Source organism: Pteronotus mesoamericanus, unplaced genomic scaffold (genome assembly GCF_021234165.1).
Source record: "Pteronotus mesoamericanus isolate MK-2021 breed Mesoamerican mustached bat unplaced genomic scaffold, CSHL_Meso_final scaffold_125, whole genome shotgun sequence".
In the NCBI taxonomy this organism is placed as follows: domain Eukaryota; kingdom Metazoa; phylum Chordata; class Mammalia; order Chiroptera; family Mormoopidae; genus Pteronotus; species Pteronotus mesoamericanus.
In genome coordinates, this window is record NW_026555304.1 from 5,644,755 (window position 1) to 5,656,255 (window position 11,501).

An 11,501-nucleotide genomic window follows, 5' to 3' on the forward strand; every position below is an offset into this window, starting at 1 on the left:
GATGCAGAGGGCAGTGCCTCAGAGACATAGCTATGGACAGCCAACAAATGATACCACATCTACTCTCTGTGTGCCTGGTGTCGATGTTTGTCAGCCCATCACTGTTGAGCAGGGATCCCAGGCTCGCACAGTCCAGGGCAAGAACATGGCAAGGAGCACAAAGCAAGAGGAGCTCATAGTTGGGACCTGGGGGGAGGGGCATTGCTCAATGAGCAGATAAGGAAGTTGAGTGCATAGTATGTAGGGTGGTGCCAGATGCCTCTGGGAAAAAACACAGGACAGTGAGGTGGTCAGAGGGAGTGGGACTGGCAGGCAGCAGTACTGAGCACGAGATGCTGTTCAGAGATTGCTGGTAGGTGTGTCTGCAGATGGAGGGGCTGGGGCAGCCAGCTGGCCTCTAGGGTTCACATCTTCCCTCCAAGTGCACCCTTTATCATAGGAATTTCTGGGGCCTTGCAGATGGGGATATTGAGGCTGAGAGTCTCATGGCTTGGCTATCTCAGACTGGGGTTTGAATCAAGTCTCCTTGGTCTTTTTATGGGAAATACAGGAAGAGAATAGCTCTGGAAATGGAGAAAACCAGAGGACTTCAAAACTTTCAGATTAATGGTTTCATTATTGTAAAGCATAAAAATTACCTTAAATAAATAGAAGAGTGAGTGGAACAAGCCTGCAGTGGACTCTGACTCTCACTCCTCACGTTTCCCTTGTCACCTCTCTTCTGTCCAGGTCCATTTTCAGGGCCTTAGATCAGTCACCTGCTCTCATTACTGCTCCTCACCATCTTATCTGCATATCCTATCTCTCCTGTGTTTTCCTCTCTTCTCCCTTACTGTTATCACCTCATCTCTCTCTTGTCTCTTTGGCCAACCTATTTTGTGAGCAGCTGACACCTTCTCTGTTTGGGCAAGAGCACATTGGCACACCTGTGTTTCTAGCTGGACCCAGTCAGCAGCTGCGTCTGTGAAATGGGCTGCCATGGTTCTCCCCAGAGAAGCCACGTTTTCCCCAGAAAGGTTCAGGGCAGACTGAGCAGGAAGCAGTTTGGAGGACTGAATACATGATGAGGCTGCCAATCCAACACTTGGAGAGCTGTAATACAAGACCATGTTCCTATTAAGGGGATAGAGAGCATATGGAAAGACAGAGGGACCTGCTCCGCCTGGGAGGGGGCAGAATTTCTGGTGAGAGGATGTGGGCAACAAAGACAAGATCTCACTTCACTGCTCCCAGCTGTGTGACCTTGGGCATCTCCATGCCTCTCTGTGCTCAGGGCTCAGAGAAGTGACCAGTTTGCCCAGTGTTTAGTTTGCCTGCCTGATAGAGTTGCAATAAAGAGAGAATAAAGTCTGAAAAGTAAAGTGCTCTGTGAGTTTCATCATGACATGTTCTTCAGTTTCCAGGGATACAAACATGCTTGATGTCCAACTGAGCTGTGTTCCTGTCTACAAATTTTTACCTTTCTGGACCATGGACTCCCTTGGCCATGTGAGGCCTTTGGGCTCCTTTTCGAAATATTTGAAAATCTTTACAAAATCCATAACATGTCACTAAAAACCAATCCTATATGTGTCCGTTTGCAATAATTGCAGTGTTGTTGTGAAAATATGTGAGATTTCTGAGGCAAAAAAAAAAAACATGAAATCTTCTAATCTTACTGTGGTTTGCTGCCTGTATTCACAACTGAAGTCAATACTAAATTTCACCTGCAGGTAAATGAAAACAAACATTTGTTTTTCCCCATTTATGTCCATGTATGTGTCTTCCAAATTCTGTCCACAGACTCTTGATGAATTCACAGCCCCTGGTTAAGAATGTAGGAATCAGAAGAATCATCTCTCTGGGTAGAGGGAAGAAAAGACCAGGTGGATTATTTCATTTGGACATGTAGGTGAACTAATTCAAACTGAAAGGTAAAATTATATGAAAATTCCATATTTTTACTGAGATTTAAAAAAATTATTTGCAGAGGAAACTTCTCTGACTAAAGGGGCCCAGTACAGTCTTGGCCACTAAAGGTAAAATAAGAATGTGAGCTGCTACTTTCACCAAGGCCTGACTTTCTAATGGAGATCTTGCAATTTTCATCCCAAAGTGTAAAATGGTCCCTCTAAGGAGGTGGGCAATCATGGGCCTCCAGCGAGTGTTTGCTCTTTCCACTAGGGCTCAGCTGTTTATAGAGGATCAGACCTGGGATCAGGCAGGCCATAGGGGACCAGAAGCAGGATCAGGTAGATCACAGTGGATCAGATTTGGGATCAGGTAAAACATAAGGGATCAGATCCAGTATTAGATAGGTCATAGAGGACCAGATCCAGAATCAGGTAAGTCACAGTGGATCAGATCCAGGAGGAGGGAACGATATCCCAGATGGGGAATAAGGTGATCTGCCCGTGTGTTTGGAGGCAATTTCCAGACATACAGATTCTTTGGGGAAGGATGTTTCCTACACACGGGCTAGAAGAACATGAGACAGGTGGAGGTGCTCCTTCTGCATTGATGACTATTTTAAAGATACAACCTGAATAAATGATGGATAACATCATTTTTCAAAAGCAACGTGGTATGTAACATCACAGGAATAATAACTTATGGGGACTAGATGGGGAAGGATTATTATTAATATGACTTGTAAAAGAAATACAGAAACATGAATATATTAAAACTTTTCATTTTGATTCTAAAACCCCAGATGAAATACAGTGTGTTTACACCTTTCTTCATTAAATAATAAAATAAACTTCCCAGAGGAAAAGTGCTGCAGTGAATTGCTGGGGAGTCATCCTACATCTTTCCCACATCCTTTACCCCTAAAGCAGCTTCCCTGTCACAACATCTGTCTCTATCGCCTGCAGAGATATGCAGCAGTGCTGAGAGACGGCATTTGTGTTGAGCCCACTGGAAAGTGGGGGCTAGATGACTTTCTGGGAATGCCATGGGGTCCAGGTTGGGCTCTTGTCCCACATGACCTGGCTAGGCCTTCTGCTTGTATATACAGTCTCCGGGACACAAATTTGTCCTCACATCTTTTTAAATGACAAAAACTGGGCTCTTGGCTCTGAGAATACTGGACATTTCACTCCTTAGAGATCAGGTCTGTTAGAAGGGGCACCAGATTTCTAGCCAGATGCGCCAGCCACCATGCCATTGGCAGAACTCAGTGCTATCTCCTTGGGGCTGGCCCTGAAATGGAAGCAGTGTCTCCACAGGTGGAGACCCAAGGGGAAAACGTGTTCAGCATAAGTCCTGTGCTTCTGCACATCCTTGCTTTTATTTGTTTCCTTTAGAAAGAGACAGTTCTTGATGCTCACACAACTTGTAAAAATGCTGCAAAAACTTGTTCATTGATGTCTCCTGGAGACGTGCTGTCAGTCTAATGTATCATCCACTCACTAAACACTGTGCCATGTGGCCAGGAAGCCTGTTCTTGTGGCATTTCGGTCTTAGTCATGTGGTGCATTATTCTGCTCTCTTCTCTGGCCCCTATAAACTCCTTTGGTTATGGGACTTTTTGAGTACTAGTTGCACCAAAGTTCACACAGGTTCTGGTGATGTTTACTGCAAGGGGAGGAGGCCCTGTGTCACCCAGAGAGGACACCCTGATGAGGCAAGGTGCCCTCTGGGGTCCTCTGCACCCTTTGGAAGCACAGGGGTGTGACCCTGCTCTTCCCCAGCTCCTCTCACTCACTGCTTCCAGTTTTTCTGTTTCTGTGATGAAATCAATGGTCACAGTGTTCTGACTGATCACGGAAACAGAGGAGGTAAAAAGCTTTCCAGGTGTTGGCTTGTTATTTTTTTCTGGTGAGAAAGTTTCACATTTGCCATTCAGGGAAAACATGCATTTTTGGTGATGCCACTTCTGCTTTCTCTTTTAAGCTGTAGAGTATCTTGATTTCTAATTTTTGGTAGAAGGGTCCTTCCCCTGAACAAAGGGCTCGGCTAGAACTCTCAACTATGCCAACACCTCCAGGATAAGATGCTCCTATCAGGCTTGCCTGATAGTGTGACCCCCTTGGGAAATTAAAACAATGCAGATGCCAGAGCCATCTATCCAATCTTCTGGCCCAGTGAGCCTGGGTGGGGCCTGGGGCCAGGAATTCTCAGTGGTTGTGCAGTGTGGTGAGGTTTGAGAGCCACCGCAGGCTTTTCATCTCCTCAGCGACACCTGCCAGGGTGAGAAGTCAGTTCACGTTCCATTCTCCTTACCTTAAGACATCCAGCTTTAACACCTTATGTTCTCTAAATGCTTACATTCTGAGCCTGCCTTCCTAAATCTAAACATAAGGAAAAAACACAAACATTAATTACTTTGAAAATTAATCATTATTAACCATTAACCAGATTTAACCACTTAAAAAAACTTAGCTACATTTTCAAACTTAATGTGATCGACTGAGTTAGAGCACATGTATTTCCAAACGGCAGAGCAGTGGGGGTATGATTGGTCTTTGGCCTGTCTTCGTGGCGAGCTATTCCCTCAGATTAGGAAACTGACAGAGGGTGCTGGGCAGGTGACACTGGGTCACAGTCAGGGCCTTCTGCTTGGGGCCTCTGAGGCAGGACCAGGAGTGACATAGATTTACCATGGCCCAGGGCCTTTCCAGGACTGAGACTGCTCATCTTCCTTCTGAGTGTCTGCCATGAAGAAAGAATTAGAGGGAGGGCCCGGTTGCCAGCTCCTTCTGTGACCCCTTGTGTTCTCCTTCAAAAAACCATGTTATTCAAGACCAACTGGTTATTCCTGACTCTGTGGAATCGACTAATTGACCTTTTTAGAAGACATTATTTTAGAGCAGTTTTAAGTTCACAGCAAAACTGAGAGGAAGGCACAGAGATTTCCTACCCACCCCACCCACCATTCACAGCCTCCATTACCAGCGTCTCCCCGGCAGCTCTGGTAACTGGCGAGCCTCACACATCACCACCCAGAGTCCATGCTTTACCTGAGGTTCACTCTTGGTCTTGTACATTCTATAGGTTTGGACAAATGTATGACACATGTCGTAAAGAGTAGTTTTCCTGCCCTAAAAATCCTCTATGCTCCTTCTATTCATTCCTCTCCCCACCCCAACCCTTGATGACCACTGGCCTTTTTACTGTCCCTGGAGTTTCCTGTAGATGATATGGCTTTTCCCACACCATCTTCCCTGACGAACAGTCACAGGTCATAGGATGGAAATGGAATTGACAGGGTCTTCCCACACACCTGCTCTGCTGGGCCTTGGGCAGGTGGCCTTACCTGTGCTGTGAGCAGCACCTCCTGTTGTGAAGGAACAGAGCTCCTTGGTGTCTGGGTGTGAGGCCTGGGGGGAGAGGACACACATGACCAGCAAGCCGGTTCTGTGTAAGCTGAGTACTAGTGACCGCACCAGTACCAGCGCCCTGTGGTCATCCCACCCTCACTGGGCTGATTACCCTGGGAGTAGGAATTGAAGGGCCCCTGGCTGCTTTTCTCATCTCCAGTACTTCTTCAGACACTGAAGCTTTTGGCCTCAGAAAGTCCTTAGCCTTGCACGCTCTGCCACCTTTTTCTTTCAGAGTGCCACCTCTTCCATCTTTCCCTTCTCCGTGGGTGGTGGCTGGAAAGGAAGGTCACAGTGACACAGACCATGCCTTCTGATAGCTACTCTGAAGGATTTTCATCTACTCAGGGGACCCTAGGATTCCACAAACATGAGTATAATGCATGCGCTAGCATACACAGTGACAGGAAATGTGTATAATAAACTGCCTAGGAGAAAAACGCAGCTCAGATATGTTTGTGTACATACAAATAAAGTAGTAATTACAGCCCACCCTTTTAATTTATTAAAGAAGTTCCCCTAAGCACTTCTAATTTAGATTTGTCTTTAAGTAATTTGTGTTAGCGAGATATTTGTTTACAGTAAATACTTTAAACAATGGATATGATCAAAGACCTTTCAGTATTTTTTCTGCACTTACAGAGTGAACATTTTGATGATTCTTAGTACAGTAAGCTTCTACCTCTCTCGGTTTGCTTTCTGATTTTAACAATGAAGAAGAGCATTTGGAGAAAGGTTGTAAGGCTGAATCCTTCTTACAGGAGGCAAGAATTTGAGCAGAGGCTGCCTGGCAGGGAGGGTTGGCCGGTGGGCTGCTCCTGGCACTGGCCGTGGGGCAGCAGGCAGAGAAACTGAAGGGATGGTTGAGGGTCATAAAGGCTGGGATGTGCATCTCATTCACTAGCTGTGCAGTTTTGCTATTCAACTTCCCTGGGCTTTGGTGTCCTCACCTGTAAAACACAGAGAGGAACATTCTGCCCGTTCTTTACTGATTAGAATAGCAACAGGATTGAATAAGAAATGCCTCTAAGCCACTTGTTACGTAGCAAATGCTCAATAAATGGGGGCAATTGTTATATTGTTTGTGTCTGAGCAAACATAGGGCCATCCTTCTGGGAGCAATAAAATAACAGAATCCTCAAAAAAACAATTTTCTAGTGTTTACCATTTTCATTACTTAACTCCTATATGCACCAATAGGAATAACTTAGCAGTAGGAAAAAATGGCGTCAGATTTGTAGGGTAAGAGATGACACTTTCAAAGCCAGGTTGAGACTTGCTGGCACAGCACAGAGCTGTGAGCTCGGAGGCATGCCAGGGCAGAGCAGGTGGCAGCAAGCCCGTCCCTGGCTCTGAGGCCATTGTGTCTCTGCCCGTGGACATCACCAAGTGAGTCAGGGAGCTGAAGGACTGGTGTCCATGTAGTGGTGAAGCAGGAGTGTGCCCCTGTCCTCTTGGCAAAGCTCGGTCTCACAGGTCCCTTCTAGAACTTCACCAGAGCTGACATGTAAGGGCGCAGTGACTAGCTCCTCATCTTCTCCCAAATGTCAGCAGCCTCTGCCTTCTAAGAATTGCTGAATAAGCCATAAAACTTTGATGAAGATAGCTTTACCCAAGAATGGCTTATTTCTTTTTACCCTTAAACTATCAGACAACACCATTTTCTATTTTCCTATTTTTAGAATGAACCAAACAAAAACATTTAACTTTACTAAGTACAAATTCTTTGCCTTCACTTTAAAATACACCATCTTTTCTACACTACATCCATAAATGTTTATGGTTTGTTACTTGTTAATACTTTATCCTATTTGGTAACTCAAAATGCCCAAAAGATGGGTGGTTTGGTTTCAAGAGCCTTGGACATCATATGAGGTAAAGATGAGCTTGTTGTGGGGAAGCAGGGAAGGGGGTCCACATGGCCCTGTGGTCTTGTCCTTTGGCAGCTTTCACATGAGGGACATGCTCAAGCTGTCACCCTTCTAAACAGAAATTAGAAAAATGGGGCCCCTGGGAGGATGGCAGTCAAAGATGCCATCTGTCTTTCAGAACATTGTCTCAGATTCTGCTCATGTGATGAGACTAGGTAATAGTAGCAACCATTATTTTTAACATCTATGAGATAATATATACCAGCAACTTATGTCAGTTTAGCATCATCTGACCACCCCTTCCCCTCTTTCTCTTTCTTCTTCCTTCTTCCATCCTCCCTCTTTTTTGAAATTTGACATTTTGCCAGTCAGTAAAAAAAGAAAAAAAACACAAACAAACATCTGTTCCCATTTAAATAGCCCCCAAAATAAGAACCCTTGAGTTCTTGTCAAGTTCTGTCTCTTACTCATTTACAAAATGGGAATGGCAAAACTCCTCTTGGGGATGTTAGAGGCATTAGGCAGACTTTAAGGATGATTGTTAATTACAAGCAGGACCATTCCTATTCCAGGAATAGATTTACTTGTATGGACTTAAAAGGCTGGGGTGATTCTAATGTGCTGAGTCTGCCCTTTGATTTGGGTGCTAGGTAGGATGGTCTCTTTCATAGCTGTCATCCCATTAGTGGGTGGCTGGCAGAGCCTGAGGGCTGCTCATTCAGGCTTCCTGGGGTTGTCAGGGAGACCATCAGTAGATTCCCCCTAAAACTGTTAAGGCATCTCTTAAATTTGAGAAGCCCAAATGGGGTCCCTGGACTGTAAACCAGGGCCATGTGGAGCTGAAGAGGATAATCCTCAAGTCCTGAATTCTTGTAAGGGCAGGTGTCTCACCAGTGCCTGGATGACTCAGCCTGCCTTCACATAACTCTAGAGGGGAGGGAAGCCCTGAACACTCTTGGCTCTGCTCTGTGACGACCCGCCCCGGTAACCAGCACCTGGCTACCAGCTGTGCTCCTGGGATTCTCGACCTAAAGCCAAGTGGGGTGGGGATTGTTGGGAGGTTGATACTGTTCTTGGGGCTTGCATTGTGCAACGCCTAAGGGGAGATCAGGCGGAGTGAATTCAGTCAGATTTTCCTGGCTCACTCCAAACCATTTCAGTGGTAAAATGTAGGCCCAATAAATGTAGAGTCAGCATGGGAGAGAATTCTGAAGGAATCCTCCACCATGCCTTACGCAAACCACTTAGCAGACTGGTGCACTGGGCTCTTATTAAATGCTGCCCTGCCTGGTAAAAGTGATAGACTCTTTTACTGAGTTTCTATTATGTGCCAGGCACTGTGATTTATGTATATTCTTCCATCAATCCTCACACTAAACCTAGGAAGTAAGTAATATGATATCTGTTTTTGAGGTGAAGAAAAGGGTCCCACATAGCTGATGGCAGAGATGGGATTTGGACCCAGGCACATTTGGCTCTGAAGTTCATGACTTTATGTGCACATTACACATTACCCTGCAGCAAGACGAGAGTGAACATTTTCCAATGGGTGCTTCTGTTTTCTGCTCAAATAAATTTGACAAACAGTGTAAATTTCTAGTTATTTTTTTTTGCATTTTATTATTATTTCTAGGTGTTAATGCTTTTAAAAAATTTTGTTATTTCACAGTTGTGCCCATTTTCCCCCATTGCTCCCCTGTGCCCCACCCACGATGCCACTCCCACAGGCAATCCCCACCCTGTTGTCCATGTCCATGGGTCATTTATACCTGTTCCTTGACTAGACCCTTCCCTTTCTTTCCCTGCTTATTCCCCTCCAGCCTTCCCTGCAGTCACTGTCAGTCTGTTCCTTATTTCCAGGCCTCTGGTTCTATTTTGCTCATTTGTTTGTTGTGTTCATTAGGTTCCTCTTATAGGTGAGGTCATATGGTATTTGTGTTTCACTGCCTGGCTTATTTCACTTAACATAATATTCTCCAGTTCCATCCATGTTGTCACAAAGGATAGGAGTTTCTTCTTCCTTTCTGCTGCATAGTATTCCGTTTTGTAAATGTACCACAGTTTTTTTGATCCTTCATTTACTGATGGTCACTTAGGCTGTTTCCAGAACTTTGCTATTGTAAATAACACTGGTATGAACATAGGGGTGCATAGGTTCTTTCAAATGGGTGTTTCAAGGTTCTTAGTGTATAATCCCAGCAGTGGAATTGCTGGATCAAAAGGCAGTTTCATTTTTAGTGCTTTGAGGAAATTTCGTACTGTTTTCCTCAGTAGCTGCGCCAGCTTGCATTCCCACCAACAGTGCACTAGGGTTCCTTTTTCTCCACATCCTTGCCAGAACTTGCTGTTTGTTAATTTGTTAATGATGGCCATTCTGACCGGTGTGAAGTGATATCTCATTGTGGTTTTAATTTGCTTCTCTTTGATGGCTAGTGATGTTGAACATCCTTTCATGTCTCTATGCCCTCTGTGTGCCTTCCTTGGAAAACTGTCTGTTCAGGTCCTTGGCCCATTTTGTAAATTGGATTGGTTGTCTTCCTGGTGATGAGTCATATGGGCTCTTTATATATTTTGGAGATCAAATGCTTGTCTGAGGTATCATTGGCAAATACGTTCTCCCATAATGTTGGTTCCCTTTACATATCGCTGACTTTTTCTTTAGCTGTGCAGAAGCCTTTTAATTTCATGTAGTCCCATTTGTTTATTCTTTCCTTTATTTCCCTTGTCCTAGGAGATATATTGCTGCATGGGATATATGAAATTTTACTGCCTATGTTTTTCTCTAGGACTTTTATGGTATCATGACTTATAGTTAAGTCTTTTTATCCATTTTCAGTTTATTCTGGTGCATGGTGTAAGTCGGTGGTCTAGTATCATTTTTTGCATGTACCATTCCAGTTCTCTCAACACCATTTGTTGAAGAAGCTGTTTTTACTCCAGTTTATATTCCTGCCCCCTTTGTCAAATATGAATTGACCAAAAAGACCTGGGTTTATTTCTGGGCTCTCTATTCTGTTCCATTGATCTATGTGTCTGATCTTATGCTAGTACCAGGCTGTTTTGATTACAGTAGCTTTGCAGTATAGATTGATATCAGGTATTGTGACCCCTCCTACTTTGTTCTACTTTCTCAGGATTGCTGAGACTATTTGGGGTCATTTTTGATTCCATATAAATTTTTGAAATATTTGCTCTATATCTGTGAAATATGCCATTGGTATTTTAATAGGGATTGCATTGAATCTATAAATTGGTTTGGATAGTATGGACATTTTGATGATGTTAATCCTTCCAATCCATGAACACGGTACATGCTTCCATTTATTTGTGTCTTCCTTCGTTCCTTTCTTCAGTGTTGTGTAGTTTTCTGAGTATAGGTTACTTCCTTGGTTAAGTTTATTCCTAAGTATTTTATTTTTCTTGTTGCTATAGAAAATGGAAACATTTTTCCTAGTTTATATTTCTGATATTTCATTGTTGGTGTACAAAAATGCCTTCCATTTCTGAATATTGACTTTATATTCCACTATTTTGTCTAATTCACTTATTAGGTCAAACAGTTTTTTTGTGGAGCTTATGGGGTTTTCTGTGTACATTACCATGTCATCTGTAAACAATGACAGTTTTACTTACTCCTTTCCCAGTTGGATGCTTTTTGTTTCTTTTTCTTGTCTGATTACTGTGGCTAGAACTTCCGATACTATGTTGAATAAAAGTGGTGAAAATGGACACCCTTGTCATGTTCCTGATCTTAGTGGGAAAGCTTTTAGTTTTTTCACATTGAATATGATGTGGACTATAGATTTCTGATATATGGCCTTTATTATGTTGAGGAATGCCCCCTTTATTCCCACTTTGCTGAGTGTTTTTATCATAATGGGTGCTATACTTTATCAAGTGCTTTTTCAGCATCTATTGATCATGTGATTTTTTTTGTTTCATTTTGTTTATGTGGTATATTATGTTTATGTTTATATTTGTGAATATTATAGCATCCTTTTATCTCTGGGATGAATCCCATTTTATCATGGAGTATGATCTTTTTAATGTATTGCTGGATCCTGTTTGTCAATATCTTGAGGATTTTAGCATCTATGTTCATCAACAATATGGGCCTGTAGTTTTCTTTCTTTATTGTGTCTTTAACTGGTTTTGGAATCAGGATAATACTAGCCTCATAAAAAGAATTTAGGAGTCATCCTTCTTCTTGAATTTTTTGGAATAGTTTGAGAAGGTTAGGAGTTAAATCTCTCCTGAATGTTTTTTAAAATTAGCCCATGAAACCATCCCATCAAGGGTTTTTGTGTGCCAGGAGTTTTTTGATTAC